The 19647-nt window shown below is 37.1% G+C and overlaps 1 long non-coding RNA gene across 2 annotated transcripts in view; it reads right to left on the reverse strand.

Moving 5' to 3' along the window:
- Positions 1-19647, reverse strand: part of LOC103135263 (uncharacterized) — a 109894-nt gene that overhangs the window by 80521 nt on the left and 9726 nt on the right. For both annotated transcript variants that reach the window (XR_475905.2, XR_475904.2), the window contains exon 2: positions 1459-1538. This is a non-coding gene — a long non-coding RNA (uncharacterized LOC103135263). The remainder of the gene's footprint in view (positions 1-1458; positions 1539-19647) is intronic.

Consider the following 19647-nt stretch of genomic DNA (forward strand, 5'->3'; position numbering starts at 1 on the left):
GTTTGTTTGTTTTTTTAAGAGAAACATTTTATTTTTTAGGCATGCACTGAGAAATCAGCTGCTGAGTTGAGTCAGACGATTCCCATCTTGATTTGTCCAGTCCGGTGACTGGCTAGTCCAAAAGACAAAAATCAGTTTGTGCACACCGTGCGTAATTATGGCCAGATTACAAGAACAACACTTTTCAGTGTGGTCCCTCTTACTGAGGGAAGAAGAGTCAAACTAAGCAAACGTTACGGGTTCTGCAGCATTTTATGACTTTTTTATTTTATTTTATTTTTTTCAGCCTTCTACCTCTGAATGCCCAAAATATACTATGGATTCAAAAATGTAGGGGAAGTTTTTGAAATATTAACTTATAGATCCTAATTCTCAAAGGACTAAACACAGACACTGATGTCTTTGTAAAAGCTAACTGCAACAGTTGTTCATATAAAACACGTATATAGCAGCAAAAAAATTTAAATACTATAATACAAAAAATACATCTAAGAAGATACACAATATATAACGGAGAGTACATTTCCTCACATTATTATTTGCATGTAACTGTTTAATATGGCTCAATACTTGCAAGACTCTATAAACCCAATAAGGTCCTAAAATGTGTATTTTTGTCTTCCGAGATAATATTGAAAAGAACATCTCGTGGACATGTAATGTGAAAGGATTGTTTGGGTATGATATTGCTTGTGCAATTTAAGACCCAAACAGAAACAAAATGAAGCAAAAGCAAAATGGGGAAAAAAAATACAAAAATACTGAAAATATCATTAACAGAACAACCTCGGCATACTTTAATTGCTGCTCTAAGGCTCTGTAATTGCACAAACCGCCAATTAGCAACAGTACAAATAAGTCAACTCACATGCATCATAGATAAATGGTAACCATGCACATAAACAACTAACAACCCTGGGTTTACCACAAACACATATGACTGTGGGTGTTCATTTCTGCAGGCCTGCAAGTGTGAGTTAGCTTGTGTTTTAACCATAAGCCACAGAAGACAGTAAAACAGCAGTGGGTATAATTTAGTGACACCCTGTAAGGAGGTGTGGGAAGGCCGTAAAAAACTCTCCCTTTTAATCCCAGCCGGCAATGCCATGTTTGTTACCCAGGGCTGTGAGATATGCTGGTAATTCATCACACACGCCACGGTTTCCTGTTAAATCTGGCTGCACATGAAGCGCCCGTAGCACAGCTGCCAAACCAATATCATAAAAAAAGGCTTTGCCACTTCTCGGGCAGGCTTCTAAACAAGAAGCATGCAGCAAAAACAGTCTCCTAAATTAGGTATTTACTAGTGTGGTCAGTTTTGGAGCAACACTAAAGAATTCTGTTAAGATAGCAGGGGGACGGGGGGGTTTGTTGGGGTTTTCTTTTTTTTTTTGTTTATGTAGTTTGTGTTTATGTTTATATAAGCATTTTGCGTGAGTGTGTTGGAAGACGTCTTACTTTCCACTTCGGCGCCGTGAAGCTGGATGACCACGTCTTCCAGCTTAAATTTAGAGGTCATCTGCAGCACTATGACAGACCTACGGAAAACAAAACAGGGCAAAGAAGGGGACAAACACACCTAACAGATTAGAGAAACATATTAATACTACAATCAGAAATACATGTCTATTTGTGCAAACTCTACAATATTCTGTTTTTATAGTATAGCACACTGCTCTTAATTGTGTTAAAGTACTCCTAACAATTTCTATGGTTTGAGCGACAAAGTCTAATCAGTGTACATATGGAAAAGGATTCTCAAAAGAAAAATATAAGATGTGGAATGAATGTGTACACTGCAGCTTGAACTGTCTGTCTTTTAGAATATTCCGAAAGGGGAGACAAGCCGTAAGAGCACATTGTTGGTTTAACGTATTTGCCCAATACGTTCGACTTGCTAAATGACAACTAAAATGAGAACAGTGTACATTGTGTACATTAGAATGAAATACATTTTGTTTTAAAGCACAAAACGTGTGCAGAGCCTGATTAAATCCGTGCTAGTCGGCAGCAGCTACATTTGAAGTGCGTCTGCGTGTGAGTTTGTGCGTTTCCCCAACGGTGAAAATTTGTTAGCTCTGCCCAAGACACCTTTCTGATTCACTAGTGACAGCTGTCACACACCCAAGATGGAATGAGAAGGAGAAGAAACAGATCTTCCACTTCTGGGTGGAAGAAATTCACAAACACGCACGCAAGCACAAAAAAAAGTGCTCACACACACACACACACACACACACACACACACACACACACATAATTTCATATTTACCAGCCTCATGAGATCAGCTATTCTGCTGAAACTTTGTGTAGATTAAAAAATGTTAAACTTACATTTGATCAAGCGCGTCTACACTTTTGCACCAAGCAGAGAAGGAATGGTAAGATTTGACAAAAGTGACATGTGAGTAGATGGAGCGCGCCGAGACTTTTCAGTCAAATGTAGTATAAGTCACAAAGGAGAACGTGAAAAATCCGACTTTAAATTAGAAGTCTGTTTTAGTGTCTATAAAAGAATGAGCAGATGTGTGCTCTACTCTTAATCCACTTGATAATTTTTTTTTTTTTTTTTTTTTTTATTCCACCTCAGTACCTCAGTGCCACTTTTCTGAGTTATTACTGGGCTGGGTAGTACCGTTTCAAAAGTTGTTGCTTAAGCAAACAGTATAACAGATAAGCTGCTATTTATGTATCCCAAATTAAGGGCATATTTTCTCATCAGAATTAAAGGACAGTTTGCTCAAAATTTTTTGCCGTTTGTTTTTCATATGCTTAAAGTAAATACATGGCAATGCAAATTTTATGTAGAAAATAGCCTGAAACTAAAATAAATTATACATCAGAAAATAGACTTAAAATGTAAAAACAAATTAGTTTAGTTCACTTTTTCTTCCTTATTGGACTAAGACTGACTGTGTGCATTGGACATGTATTGCTGTACTAGATGCAGCTGAAATGCAGAGCCATCATTTTCAAACAGGGCTACATAAAAAAAAAGAATTTAATGTCCTTAAAACTCTTTATTATCATTGAAAATTATCCATGTAAAATCAAAAAGTTCCACAGAAGCATTTAATAATTCTTTTGCCAAGTGAAATGCAAATTGCCACCATTTTTTTGTCTGCAAAAATGTCAAAATGCAAATTTATTCATGTCTGTCACAAGTATATGTGTGCATATTATTGTAGGTCATGATTATGCATGTAATAAACGAGTCCATAGAACTTACAATTTTGTTATATACAATAAGCAGTTGCACTAAACAAATGGCACAATGTCAAACCAACAAATGAACACAGGATTCCTGTTTAAAGCAATAAGCTTTGTTATGATTAGCTTGTGGACAGACAGAGCAGGGTGAGTGAATGCGTGTGCGTGTGTGTGTGTGTGTCACTGTGAGCGTGTGCGATATTAAAGCAAGCTCTCGATTTCTCAAGCTGTCACTCAGGCCTATTAAGCAAGGCTAACCAAATTAGTCATGAATATGCAGTAATAACATGCAAATTGCCACCACTTCCCCCCACCCCAAGCGCATGCGTGTGTGTGTGTGTGAGTGTGTATATGCGTTTGCCCTCAGGGCTATAGACATTGGCTCTGTAAACCCAATTCTTTCTACATCATTACAGCAACAAGGCATAATTCATAAGAAGAATATAAACATACATGTAGTCTGACATGCATGAATGATCACCTACACAAAGGACAAAGGTCCCTTGCGCCACCCTCACGTGACAGGCCTCATTTATTGCCCCCCCTTTATGTTGAAGAACAAGTTTTGGGGTTTCCTATCTGCATGTTAGAGCTTGTAAACACACCAACACGTAGATAGTCTGTTGCCTCCAAGTCCCCAGGGTGGTGTTTAACACAGCCTGGGTGCTGCCACAGCAATTAACCTCCCTGTTAATGAGAGGAGCTCTGTCAAGCAGCCAGATGGCACTGCCTGGCAAGCTGCCATGCACACACATGCATGCACATATGCCCACACCAGTGCTCTCACAGAAGCACACTTCAGCACACACACACGCACGCGCACACACACAGGCAGTCAGGTCTCCCTCCGCTGAACATCTAACTGTTGCTGGTTGTCACCGTCCTTCAGCAATTCCTAAGGCACCCCTCCTTCCTCATTCTGCACCAGCATTGTCTTCTCTTTACCGTTCTCCTCTGCTCTCCGTAGCATCATCTCTGGCAGCTGCTTATCCATGTTGCAGCACTGCAGATGTCACGTTGATGACATCTGCATAACAGATGACAACTTGCCAGATGGGAACAGCAGGGGAGGAGAGGGGAGGAAAAACTGAGGGGAAAAAGGAGGAGTTGTGTGTATCGATGTAATTAACAGAGAAATAATCAACGAGATTCAGATTTATGAATTGTTAAATAATTCTTTTTGTTTTGGCGTCGTTTCTACAGAAATGTCTGTCAAATAACAACCTGCTGGATTTTATTAAATTATTAGATTCCCACAAATAGAAAAAAGCAACTTTGTGACTTTGGTCTGATTTTGAGAAATATAGTTTTTTAGCAATACAAACTTTTTAAATGCATTTTTATATCGGAGAATAAACAAAATGTTTTCAAATCGAGGCGAATACATCAGAGCTTCTAAAATCAGTAATTGGAAGTTGACAGGATTATCTATGATCAATGATTTTGCACTGTAAAAAAAAAAGAAAAAAAAAAAAAAGGCTAAATGAATAAGGGGATATGCATGCTACAACTGTTTGTAAGTGAGCATAGTGGTTGACCAGTACACAGTCCACTGTGTGCGCCTGCCTGCATGTCCATATGGCAGCCCACCGGGCCCACATATTGATCAGTTAGCTGGGCCTAATAGGAGAAGAGGAGCCTGACCTGGGAAAGTCAATATGGAGAAAAAGAGACATATCCTCCTTCTGTCCTGAGAGAGGGAGGAGAGAGAGGTAAGGAGAGAAATAAACAGAGTGTGGAGACATAGACAGAGGTAAGAGGTAATACATCTATAGTGTCGGTGCAAAGGGAAAAACAGTAAGGGACGAGATCAGTGGCCGACAGTGAAACAGCTGGACAACAGAAAAGCAAGGCGTGCTGTGAAGACACGTATTTAAATAAATATTAAGAACTTTCACTCCCTTGCAGCCTAAATATCTTATTACCTCTGTTAACAAGAAAAAAAAAAAGTTTTGAGTTTGAATAAGAACAGCTACACTGAGGGATACTGACTGTGTGTGAAATAAGTTCCTACCTTTCCCACATGACAATCAGGATATTCTGTCAAAGCATCTTTTTTTTTCTAACTAACTTTCAGCATTTGACTGCTTCTGCTAAAGGAAAACAGCACTCAAGGTAACTCAAGTGTAAAAAACTCTGCAGGAGATTATACTGAGGAAAATAATTAAAATATTGGGGGAGATGGAAAATGAAAAAAAACAAAAACTGACATCCACTCACACATCAATACATTGATAGATCAATGTGCGTGCATGTGTGTGTGTGTGTGTGTGTGATTGAGGGGGAGTCTGTGTGTGTTCTGTACACCATTTCACCAGAAATATATAAATAAATTTGTAGATAAACAAAAAAAAAAACAGAAGAAATGGAAAAGTAGATAAAAGACTTAGGTTTCACCAAGTGAAAAACACACACACACATACACACTGGCATACCTGGCTGAGTGATGCTACCCTGGAGGGTGGCTTCAATCTGATGGTGTTTAATGTTGACGCTAGTGGCAAGAAGCACACACACTCACCCGCTGTTTAAACCTGCCTGTCATTTCATTTCATGAGACCTGATTTACTCATTTCATTTATTTCGTTTTTTTTTTTTTTTTATTATATTATATTATATGTGCACCCATTTAAAACGCTAAAGGTGTGATGCAAATCCCCACATCTCTGACAGCAAGTACACTGACTGAGGATCCATCACGGCCTTCGGTCCCTTTTACACACATGGCAAAGAAACCTTGCACGGCAACAAACTCAGCTGTGTCACATTGTGCAAGACCACTGATTCCTGCTTGGCTGGCTGCTTTAATTGGCTGCACTGCAGGCTGTCACACTACTGACTGTTACTTTTGACCATATTTGGATGCGTTTTGGTTTCAAATGACAGATTGGAGAAAACAACAAGTGACTGCAATAGCTACCCACTTCTATGGAAATTAGCATTTCCTTCACAACAGATGTTATGTTATCCTTTAGAATGATAAATGCAGTAGTTTGATCAATATTACTACAAAACGCGTGCAGGCAAACTGCATTTGAAAACCACGATAGGTGCACTGTTTAATTTGCTAAACAGTTTTCAAATTCAAAATACAAAACTCACAATATTTTCTTAGCAAAGCCTTTACTCGTCCAATATGTTTAATTGTCCGTCAAAGACTGTAAGAAAAAGAATAACATTTATGATTATGAACATAATGCTACTTTGATTAGCCTTGTCAAAATGTGTGAAAGCTAAAATGACAATCTTCCAAAACAGAAGAAGAAAAAGAAGAAAAAGATTGAAACAGAACGAGTCTGTAGGGCTTTCAGAGAACTGCATGGTGGGAAATATCATATGGGGTATTTGCATATTGCCATGGGGACAGTGGTGTTGCAGTGACTCCCTGAGGAGCTCAACCTCCCTAAGGACAGACAGAGTCCCGGAGGCCGGCAGTGTTACCTTTTTATGCTGGTGGGTATTTGAGCATATTCATGAGTTTATGTGAGGTTGAGTCATGAAGTTAATAGCTATTTTAGTCAAGAAGGTACACTTTTCTTGAGATGAAGCAGTTTTTTTTTGTTTGTTTTTTTTGTCTGGAGCCATGAGGACTCCAGACATGGCGTCCTCATGGCGCCATGTCATGAGGACGCCATGACAGCTGGTTCAAAACTCAGCTTTGAACCAGCTGAGTTTTGCTGGTTCAAAACTCAGCTAAACGGACTGCATTTGAATACCTGCACTGGTATGGAAACCATCAGTGCGGCAAGTTTATGTAATAACCAGCGACCTTCAAGGCAACTTCTGCAGAGGTAAAATAATATCTCACTTATTTCAGTCCTTCCTGATTAAGCTTTTAAATTCCTATGCATATTGATATCTGCTCTGTACAACATCAAATAAATCTAATTATGTTAGTGATCCTTGGCAAATTATGTTGCTGACTCAAGCACAACATGTTTTTTCACTTGCATTTGACTATAAAACGTAAAAGGTTAAATCTTGTTAAAATACTGGGATTGTGCGATATAAAAACATGGGACAAATCATTTTTTATGTGTATAATTGTCCATAATTCTCACCGTGTTGACTAAGGCCCCAGCTCCAACTAAAGAAAAAAGCCCTAAAGCATGATGCTATCACCACCAGTTTTATCTTATGAATATATGACCAAAAAGTTCAACCACGACTTTATCAGACTATCACAGATTCCCCAGCATTGGGAAATTTTTGACATCGTCTTACAATCACTTACTTAGCCTGTAAATATAGAGAATACATGGAATTATTTTCACATGTACTGTGCAAATAATTCACACTACACGTGAATTATTTTTTCCTCCGTTTTTTTATTTTTTATTTTGGAGCTGCTCTAGTCACATTTTCTGTGACCGTTTCATGAAGCAGATAATGTCGTAAAAAGTCTTTTGTACCCTTTTCCTGACTGTGATCTTTTGACAGCGAGATCCCTGAGATGATTTGAAAGCTTTCCGTCTGTGGGTCATGGCCTTAGCTGTAGATTAGGAATAAAAAAAATAAAAAATAAAAAATAAATAAAAAAACAGGAAAACCTCTTAAATTAGCTTCACATTATTTGGGGCAAACCAGATGAATTATAAATAGTAGTGGGTGTGTACAAACTCATTATCAACTTGACTTTGAATGTGGTGGTTAATTATGAACTAAAACCATGTCTTCAATCAAAAGGGGCTGTGCAACCAGATTAGATTAGTTATTTACTTTCTCCCTAAAAGAACTGAGCTTCTTGTGCAGCTGAGTTGTACAAGCTGTAGGTCACAGCAAAGGTCAAAACAGTTCTGAACGGATTTATCTTGTTTTGTTTTTTCTTTTATAAAACCTGGCATTTTATACTTTAGATTTTGTTTCACTTCTGTTTGGGATTTACAATTTAAAACAGCTGAAATAATTAAAACTGGGAAGAGGAAAATAAAAAAACAGATTTTTAATATGTTTTACAAATTGTGATAAGGTTTGACAGCTCTCAGGGGTTTTAAGTGTGAGGAGTGTCACCACTGACTAAGGCTGAGAATTAGCATCTTGTTAACAAAGCAACATGACAATATTATCATGGAGAAAAAGGTGAACACATCAGTATAAAAATTCTATTGTATAAAAATATATATTAAAATAAAATGTTGAAAAGAACAAATTCAGTCCAAAAATAATAATATCAAAGACGGAAGAACAAATGAGACTCTAATCTTTACTTTGGTTTTCAAAAAGATTCAAAAAGACTATAGAGTCACCCAGTTGTAGAGTCAGATGTCACTTGCTCTGAAAAGACGATGATGAAAAATAGAGATTCTGGATGTGAAAAGATATTTAACAAAACATGCGGCAAAAAGAAACACACACGCACACAATCTTCAGCTTAAAAATGGGTGGCATTTTCCTGTTTTACTTGACTTTGACCCAGTGGGATTTTTGTCTGACTAAACATTAGTGAAGAAAATGAAGAAATACATGTTATCGCATGACTGTGGCTTAGGGGGACATGGCAATAAAACTAAACACTTAAACTAAAAAAAAGCAAAAAAGGACAGTTTAAAACAAAACACAAAAAGGAAAATCATGAGGCTTGACAGAGAAAGAGACACAGTGCAGGACTGCTGAAATATTGGCGACTCTATCGCTGTGGTGACTGGGGTCACTCTAAGAAAAGGAAATCAATTGTGGCAGCAGTGACTCACAGGTCAACACGTAGAGTGAGTATATGTGTGTCTGAGTGTGCTGTGAGTAAAAGCTGGTGTGTGTGCTTCAATTATGCATATGCTTACTGTGTGCATATGTGAAACTGTGCATTTCTGGCTATAATATATCGACGCACACAAAAGAACAAAACATGTCCAACGAAGGAGAAACTGCATGTAAATAGCAGAAGTACAGTATATATTATTTTACTGCCAAATAAGCAAACAAGAGGTATTCAAGGAAATATTAAAGCACAGTAAGATACTATTTTGCACCATTTTATTTTTTGGTGTTCCAGCAATATACTTTTCAGGTTTAAGGTGTGAGGTTGGTGGATTCCAGAGACATTTTGGCATGAGATGCCAGAACTAAACTTTACACCTCGGTCCACAGTGGAGATTTTGAATCTATGTTTTCCTTTTACAAAGTCAGACACAAATTCTGAATCAAAATCATTTCATGGCAACACCGAGTTTGTGACCATCCAGTTTCAAGATTTGTAACAGATTCTCAATTAGAAGTTGAATTAGACATGTTATTTTTCAACCCAATGTTGTCATCACCACCAGTTAACGTGGACATGGTATGTTCAGGCTAAAGAGAAGTGTTATTTTGCAATAATGCATGTGGACCAAAAGCTACATTTTAGTATTACCTCACAAAAGCACTTCTTGGCCACGTGTGTCACCAATACGGCTTATAGCAAACTTTGTAAATGACTTTTTTGTGGCTTCCTTTCATTAGTGACATTTTGATAAAATGTATTCATAATTAATTGTTTTCCTGTTGACCTAATCACCCACCTAAATTGTTGCAGGTTCCTCAGAGATAGCATGTGCATTTTGGTTGTCTCTACGATTGATATTCTCCTTTTCCACCCTTGTCAGTTGAGAATGTCTTAACAAATTTGAAGCCATAAAAAACTGTTTGTTTTTATATTCGGATAATGGATTGAACAGTGTTCTGAGATGTTCAAAATTTGGAAAATTCTTTATAACCTAACCATGTTTTCAGGTTCTCCTCAACATTATCCCTGACCTGCCTGATTGTGTTCCTTTGTTTTGATGATTCTGTTTGTTCAGCAGCTTTCTCCAAGAAGTCTTCAAGGTCTTGAAAGACCAACTGTATTTATATTGAGAATAAGTTACACATAGATGTGCATTACTTAGCAATGAAGTAACCTCTGAAGCCAATTGCTTACACTTGATTGCATTTGTGAGTATCAAACCAAGAGAATTGAATATATTTTACGATTTTTCATTCAAAAAGCCTTTAGAATCCATAAACTGCTGATATTTTTAGGTCAATCACATAAAAGCCCTATAAAGAGGGAGGACTATACCATTCTAAAGGATTTTAAGGTTTCTGGTTGTAACACTGAAAAATGTTGCTCAATAACCTTTGCAAGACATATCATTTCAAGTTATCTCAATAATGTTACAGTTCACTCTTGGAAAGCGGGTTTGTTTAATTTTCTACAGGTTCTCAACCAGAATTTTTTTTTTTTGTTTTGTTTTGTTTTACAAACGATAGGTTCCGACTGGCTCCAAATGAGGTAAAATGCAAACAAACAAAACACAAATTCCATCTAGGCTGAAAAGACGGACAGAAAATCCGAGAAACAACATTTTCTCCCCCTTCATAAAACATTCATGTTCCATTGCAGCTGCAATGTGACAATAAGATCACCTGGCAATTGTAGAGGTCAGTGGCCGATATAGGTAGGCTATGTGTGTGTTTAGTAGTGTAGCTGCATGTGTGTGTGTGTGCGCGGGTGTCTTATATACCCTTGGGTTAGCAGGAGTTACGACCTGCTTACATTATTAAGGTGAGTAGTAGGCTCCGTTATGTATGCCTAAACAGCCAGTCAATTCATTACAGATGCAATCCCTTAAGTAAATGAATAAGCCCATGGCTCTACCCCCTGTGCTCTGCCTCTATGAACTGTAAAGGGTGCAAAATATTGGTGTGACGCAAAGAGCTTTAGATAAATCAGAAACTGGAACAAATTAATAATAAGGAATAAAACAACATTAGCTGATTAAGAATGTATAGCGGAGTGGCGGCTGTAATTTACAGGCAGCTGGCTTGTGTGTCCGGAATAAGGTCTCATTAGAGATCACTGTGTGCGTGTGTATTTGTGTCTGTGTGTATTTGTGTCTGTGTGTGACTGTATGTTTCTGTCCATCCTGTTAGTAATCTGTCACCACTGGTCTCAGTTTTATGAAAAGGCCTGCAATCCATGATAATAAGCCCTGGGAGGGTTATAAGTACGGTAAATGCATTTGTTAGCAGGAGTGTTGTTTTATGTGCAATAACAGAATATAATTTTTTGTGGTGGGATAATGGACTACCGTAAACTAAGTCAGTAATTTAGTTCTGGAACGATTTTGTCCAATTGAGTCATTCTGTCAGTTGTAAATAAAAATCCTGTTTGTACACAGCAACAATACTGGAGTCCAAACAAATAATCCAGTAAGTCATCAAATGTAGGCTATTTGTGTGAGATATATATATATACATGTAGCTTGAAGACACTAAGTTTCAGAATATTATAGAACTTAGTAAATTAATGCCTTCAAATCAGAATAAGTAAAAAATATATATACATTTTTCAGTTCAGTGATGATCACTTTGAAAAATAAAGCAATAACATTAGACTTATTTTGTTAACAAAAAAGTTTTTTTTTTTTGTTTTAGACAAGCACTTCCCTTTGTATTCCTCTCGCTTGTCTTACTACGATAGGTTTCATTAGTTGTACGGCTGTTATTTTTTGTCTTGTTTTCTTTACGTTTATCTCATCACCAGCGTATCCTGCCAGATCACAGACAAGGATGAAACACCTGAGTTGTCATGTCGAGACAGCCAGATGGAAAATAAATCACCTCTGTAATAACAATGGAAGATCCAGACCTTATGCAAGTTTTATTCCCGTTTTATTGTTTGTTTCAACCTCTTCAAAGTTGCATAACTTTTTTTTTTTTGTCTAAACCATTTGCCCTTAAACTGACCTTCCTCTGCCGTATATGGACTTCCTCAGTTTTATTTTTTTATATAACAAAATAGCAATTCCTTTAAGTAATCATTGCCTATATTCACTCCCCTTCAGTCCTTGTCTCTGGAACTTGGTCAATGAAAGAGACAGAGGAAGACCAAGTTGTCACAACAGATAGTGACAAATTAATGGGACTGTTAATTCAGGTCACAGAGATAGTGAATTGAAGGAGCTCACAAAAACTGTTCTTTATGTTTACAGTGCACTGAAAGTATGGAAAAAAATAGAGCTTGGTTCAAATGTAAAGTGATGCAGCAATGTTGATACCCTGAAGGAAAAAAAATACCACTGCTCCATTACTTCTGCCATAGGCTGTTGAAGAGAAATATTATGGGATCGTATGATACTCAATAAGTCTATACTTAAAGCACTGCATAAGTGCATATACTTACACAAGTTTAATATGTATGTAGTATGTCTTTTAACTATTATTACCTGTATATATTTTTTTTAACTCACTGGCCAATAGCTTGTAGAAAGAAATGTGTCTCATCCTTATGACTAATTCCAAAGTGATACCAAATAAACTAAGGTTTGTCATAAACTAGGCTATTTATTTATGTATTTATTTGTATTCAGTACATTTGCTTTTTGTGGTTACTTATTTGATAAGATCATTTTATACTTTTTTTTTCTTTTTTTCTTACTGATTCTACAGAGTTGTTTTAGTTCTATACTGCAGCATCAGCTCTTTGCTGTAGCAGTTTCCTAAACAAGTTCTCTCTCTGCTAAACTTTTGTTTTTATTTTAAAATGACACTGAGATAAAAAATAATCACCACACAGATTTAGGGAGCCGCAGCATATCAGATGGACTTGTTACAGTTCCATCCTGTGGCAGATTCATTAGCAAAGGTTTACAAGGGCATAGCTTTACATATGTAAGTTTGGCCTTATGGCTGACCTTACAATGCACTTAGTATCGTGTACAGGGAGTAATGCTGCAACCACTCCTACAAGCCATTTATTGCAGCTAACGACCGTCAAGCACTCATAAATCAGCATTAGGAACCTCTTTCGCCCTCTTTCTCTCTCGTTTAGACTCCCCTCTCTTTGGCTTTCTCCATTCCTCTGATGTTTTCTGTCCATTTCTCTCATGCTTTCTTGTCCTCACTCCAACTTGCCCATTTTATGTCTTCCATTTTGTCATTTAAAAAACTTGTAGCCATGCCATTTAAATGACTTGTTTTCTATTCCTCTGATTTTTCTATTCCTCTGATTCTCCCTTCTGATTCCATTCCCTTGCTGGTTGACTTCAACAAACTCATTTTCCTTTCATCCTGCTCCTCTCTAGTTCTTTTAACCTTGTCTTTATGTGTCGCTTTGCCATTTTTACCTGCATTTTCAGAAAATTCCTTTTTCTGCAGAATAAATTGGTGTCCCTGAAATGTCCAACGTGATATTGGCACTTTTATTGATTTTAATTAAGCTAATTAGTTCATTATTCCAAGGATCAAACAGGGGCATTCATTACTGCCTAGAGAGAAAAAGGCAGGGGGTTTGGAATAGGGGAGGGCGAGGAAAGGGTTGCTTAGGGTATAGTTGGTCTGGGCAGCAAAGTTAATACGGTAATGAAAACGATCAATTATCACTCACAGCAAAGTCATTAACAACAGCATTAGCATAGTCAACCATCACAACCCTTTGACCTCCCCAGCTCTGTCTTTTTCATTCTCACTCCTTCTCTACCTCCAAGCAGCTGCTACACAAGCAAATACTTATGTCTGTGTGAGGGCATGAGAGGGGGCAGGGGCGTGAGGAGAGAGAATGATAAAGGTCACACAGTTCAGAGGCTGGTTTTGATGCAGAGCCGAGCTGAGTTTCTACATTCTCTCGTTAACTTGAACAGAGCCATCACCACAACTCAGGGTCAGCCAGGTTTGAAGCAAGTGCTTTCTGCATTATGTTCAGTGACCGGGCTATGCATAAGTAAGCCAGATTTATTGTGCTATTCATCCTTTATCGCACAAAAATGTATATAAATATTGCCATTAGAATTAATCTAACTAAAGTGCTGAGGAAACGGCTGTAAATATATTTGTGTCGCTGCTCTCCCATTGAAACAGATTAAAGTGAGTGTTAATGCGCCCTCATATGTGGTTGTAAAGCTAACAGTTGTGGTCATTCTGATCATGGGGCTGCTTGATTGATTCCAGAAATGTTCCTCTTTTGAAGATCAAGAGGTTTTCACCAGGCAGTATAATTTACACGCACTCTTCATGTTGTACTATTTTTGTTTTAATAACAGCCTAGGCAGCTAAGTTGCGTTTGGGACGGCACGTATGAAATGGACTCTACTAGACAGAAAAAAAAAAAAAAAAATCTTTTCTCATTATCTTAGATTAGGTCATAGGATTCATTTTTCTTTTCTGTTTCTTGCACTTTAAAAATCTTCATATTCCACATAATTCTACGATACATCACACTGGAGATATCACTACTGTTTACTATTAAAGGAAGTCTTACCTATAGTCTCATGGGCTATAAGTAAGATAATATGAGTTTTGAAAAAGCTGTAGTTTAGGAGAGGTACAGTTGTTTTCCCTTCTGCCTTGCAGCTAGAAGATTCTGGGTTCAAACCGTAGCTTGAGGTCTTTCTGCATGGAGTTTACATGCACTCCTTGCGCATGTGTGGGTTCACAACAGGTACTCCAGCTTATATTGAAGTTCACCCTGATCCACCTCGGAAGGTAGAAACAAACCCATAATGATTATGAGCTGCAAGGGTTAAACAGGATTGTGGACCGACCATGATGCCATGGTGAGCAGCCCATTCTGAGTAAGTAGCGAGGTCAGGAACACTTGAGGATCTTTCAGTTTCCATCTAATCTAAGAAATAGATTTAACAGCTTATTATGATGCAGATAAACCTGCTGAGGGTGGAAAACAGCTTACTGCGGCTTAGTGGTTTAGTGTAGTCATTTTGCAATTGTAAAGTTGTGGTTTTAATTCCAGCTTCCTCCTGTTGTACGTTGATGTGCCCCAGGGCAAGGCACTCAACCCAAGAAATCTACCGATCTGTGTGTCATTGTATGAATGAGTGCAAATGGGTGAATGTGGTTCAAGAATAAAGTACTTTAAATGGTCAGAACAGCTAGAAAAGCCTGTTGTATTAAATCTATATTAGTAAATGTAAAAACGGACCCGTTATCCTAACCCTAGCCTTTATACAATGTATAACACAATTTAAATTTATGCATGTTGGTGATTATTGAACTTTCTGAGAGAATGGAATTTTGCAATAACATATTGTTGGCAGAAAGCAAATGGAAAGCTATATGAATTATTTTTAAATATATTGTTTCTAGTTTTAGAAACAATGTTGGTGTTTTTGAGGTGGGTTTTAAAAAGGCAAGGCAAATACATTTATAATATGGACCCCATAGAGTACAAAAAATATCTTCTGAAGTCACCAAAAAAATGTATCATAATTGTTTTTCTGCCCTTAAAATGACTTTTAATGTGCTGCATGTTAAAACTGGTATTTCATCTCATTTCCAACAAACAGGTCAAAATTGTATGCATAGGAGGTTTTAATACTGCTTCAGTCATTTGGTAGATGACAAACAGGGGACAGGCTAATTGTGGTAGTCTAAACAGAGAATACAAGCCTTGGGTTTGATGACATTATGACCGCAAAACAAACTCTGTTTAGTGTCCATTAGAGTTTAGCCCTTTTGTGCATCAACAAGACCATACACTACGATTCAATCAGACGTTAGCCAAGCTCTTATTACAGAGCTCACTGCATCGTTTTCATGGTGGAACGGTCCATAAGTACCTCTAAATGCTCCTCATTTGATTGGATTTCACATTACGGACATCAGAGCAGAAACACACCATTGTCCCCTGACTATCCTAATAGACTGTTGAGTGAGGCAGTCCATTTATTTGTATTTGTTTACCAAAGTAGACTCTGAAAATATACAAAGTAACATAAAAAGACTACCGGAGCATCATTTAAAATGGGTGAAAATGGAGAATAATAGGCTAACAAGATGGAGCAGTAGCAGCGTCAAATGACAATGTTTCCTTAAGCAACTTTATTTTGAAAAACCAAAATAAACAACTGGGTGAAAAAAGTAATTGTATTAAGATATTCAGTAAGATTTAACATATTATTTTATATTTAAGGTCTAAGGCCGGATTTTTGCTGTGGCATTTCAAAACTTTACATTCTTAGCCTTGCTGGTAGGCTTTGAAACGTAGTGCTACATCGTTAGCCGAGTATGTTTTAGCTTAAGGCCATAACATGAGAAGATTCCCTTTCATAAATGTCTTGCCAAGTTCATGGTTCCACCAATCACAGCCAGTTGTCCAGATCCCGAAGCAAAATTTATAATAAAAGCAGTTCGAAACCATCGTACTACCACCATGTTTTATTGTCAACGTAGTTTTCTCATTCTGAAATGCTGTGTTGGCTTTATTTTTAGACATAACTAACTCTTTTTGCATATATATTAATTTATTTTTGATTATCTGAAACATTCAAATTCAACTAATGAGCAAGAACAGAGCAAATCTGTAAAGGACATTTCTCAGCATCTTTTTCTGCTTTTTTTAAAGGAAAATGCATACAGTAAAACAGATTTAATCTGTATGGAAGTATGATGGAGAAGAAACTGCAAAGATTCTGGCATTTTGTTGGGGAAGTATGGTCACTGAAATAAGTAAAGTTCGGCATTCATAAAAATTATTGGATGGCTTTCAGAATCAAGAAATGCAACACACAGTTACAGTATGGTGTAGTTGCAGTATAGAAAGCACATAAAGTTATTCCTCTGACCTTCTCGATAATAGCAGGTAAGTACTTTCATGCATAATAGGCCTATAATTACTTTCTGTGTGCAAAATTCAGTAACAACAGCGAATACTGATAGAAGTCAGACCATAAGTAAAATGGAACAATAACTTAAGGTCACTACATTAAGTGGTGCTAATGTCTTTAGTTCTTTCTCGTGCCACTGCAGTCTTTTAAAGAAGACTGCATAATTCAGTTTAAACCTCAACAGAAGATTTTTCTCTTTTTTTTCTCTTTTTTTTTTTGCTTTAAACTTTTATTCTGCAAAAAAGCGAAAGATAATTTGTAGTTTTCTCAAGAAAATGGTGGAGGCCGCAACCTTTGCAAGTAATTACACTGGACCTTACTTGACTTGTTCTTTAGTTTATATTCGAGAGTTGAATGTATCTTGAACAAAGAATGCTTGCCATTATGCAAAAACACTGAAAACTGATGCACAGCGCCATGCAGCTCCTAATTGCTTTTCTATATGCCATTATTCTGCAAAATTATATTTCTCTACCCAGCCAATAAAGAACTGTCACAAACTGTACTATTAACCATATTCATTGTGATGGGCATTGGCTGAATTCTATTAGGTTAGAAATGGTTCCATGTCCATTAGCGTACACAAACAAAAGATCTCGATACAATGGCATTGCAGAAAAGAATGCCATGAACTGCTCTTCTCTCCTTTTCTCAATTTGCTACATCAAATAAATTACTTCAACTGTCCTGTCCATGCATACTTTATATTGTTTACAAGTAGCCTTCCCTTATTATTGACATATTTTACTCTGCCGGATGTACAGTACCAAAAAAAAAAAACTTCCCAGATTAAACCGAGATTTATAGTTGTGGTAAAATATAAAATATTTCAAAACAATGTGAGGTTCCTATGTCCTGAAACACATCATAACTTTTTATTATTATTTGTGTGTATTTTATTAGTGGTTAATGCTCTGTATTGTAAGGACATTGATTCATTTAACTTACATTATTTACCTTGCCTAAAACTTTTTAATACGATACACATGTGACATGTTCAATTTGAACTTTAAATAAATAAAACATTCTGCACTTAGTCAGAAATACAAAATGTGCTTCAGTTCATGCTCATCTATCAACATTTTGTCGGAATGGCGTTAATGTGTCCAACAGAATCACAATTCTTGTGCATTGAGAACATTAGCTCACAAAATATCTTGAAATGACACAAGAGTGGATTTCTCTGGAAATCAAAATATCATAGAAATCTTGGCAACACATTTGTGGCAAAAAGCAAAGTTCTTCTAGCCTACCCACATTCACCTGGCTGGGGTGTGTTATGTAACAACAAACTTGGTTTGTCTGAATGACCATTAATAAATGCTAATGCCAATCATTAATAAAAATTTATAATTTAGATCAAAATTACCAAGGAGGGACACCACCTGAACATCATCACATACCCAAACAGCTAGAATCGCTTGTGTTTTGGGGATGCGTGAGCTGCAGCAGCACAGGGAACTTTGCAGAAACTTATCCTAAGATGAATGCAGCATGTTAGAAAAACTACAGGGAAAAAAAAAAACAACATTTCAATGCAAAATCTTCTCATGTTATAAATGTATATTCTAACATGACAATATATCGCTCTGTCACTGGCTGCACTGGATTAAGTTGAAGGTGGGCATCTTAGGTTTGTGACCTTGAACTGAAGCGGGGCACAATTGAAACAGCACCAAACCCCACCTCTTCCAAGCACAAATAATCAGGTATACAGTGTGTGGATGCAGAGATTTTATTTAAAGTTTAAAGTATGCTATTTATCTCCTGTGTGACTTTCACTGGAAATTAGAGAAGAGCTTTCCTGCAACCCTGCGTGGACAAGCTGGTACATACAATACATGCATGTATTGATAAACAGATTTTAAAACTAATTTAATCCGATGGTCTCACATTGTCATTTTAGAGAAATAATGTCTTGGCAAGTGTGTTGTTCGTAAGGTTTCCAATCTTGTTTGTATTCCAAGCTTTTGAACTATGGAGGAATTACTGGGTTCCTGCATTAATAAAAAAAGTTTAAACTGTGCCTTTGATATAAAATACAACACTGATATTGTGCGCATCTTCAAGGAAAGGATATTTACAAAAAATGGAAGATGTGACAGTTCGTTTTTGTAACATTGAAGGTGGAGAACCCACTTTTTTCAGTTTTCAGATTTGAATGAGCCAAACTACCAAGTGTATTTATGGATAAGTAAATAAATAAAACAAATATGTAACAAACATAATATGAATTTCTCATTAGCATTTTGCTCAAATATTTCAGGAAGCATCACAACCCTTCCATAGGTTCAACAAAGGATGACTGTTATACTTTCAGAAGACAAGCCTTATGATTAACTGACCACATCAACCTATAAGACCTGGGCGCTCCTGGGTTCTAAACACATAACCTTGTTATGTGGGCCTTCAACTGGGGCCAGCTGACCGAAAGCCATCTCTGAAACCTTGTTATTTTTGCTTTGATGCACAGTCCGGCTCACGCAGGCTACATTCTGCAGCTAAATGATGTCACATGACAATCTTGATGATTAGAAACCCTTCTTGTTTAAATACGAGTGTGGATCAGTGCTCCTGAGCTCTGCCGCTCAGATGGAAGCGTAACGAAATTTGCCACCTGTTACAAGTGCTGTGGCTTTATGAAAGCACCGCGGCGCTTCCTCCTGTCATTTGTCTGACAGGACAGAGGTCATCCACTGATGTTCAAGTCAGGGTGGACATGATGCTCTAATTGAAAATTGATAAATAGTAAACGAATGACAGTTTTTCAAAGCTACACATAACGTGGATAATATACACACGTAAGGAGTGTACGTTGAAGATATATTTTATGCGTTTAATAATTTAATCAATGAGTTCAGTC

Source organism: Poecilia formosa, unplaced genomic scaffold (assembly GCF_000485575.1).
Source record: "Poecilia formosa unplaced genomic scaffold, Poecilia_formosa-5.1.2 Scaffold22, whole genome shotgun sequence".
In the NCBI taxonomy this organism is placed as follows: Eukaryota; Metazoa; Chordata; class Actinopteri; order Cyprinodontiformes; family Poeciliidae; genus Poecilia; species Poecilia formosa.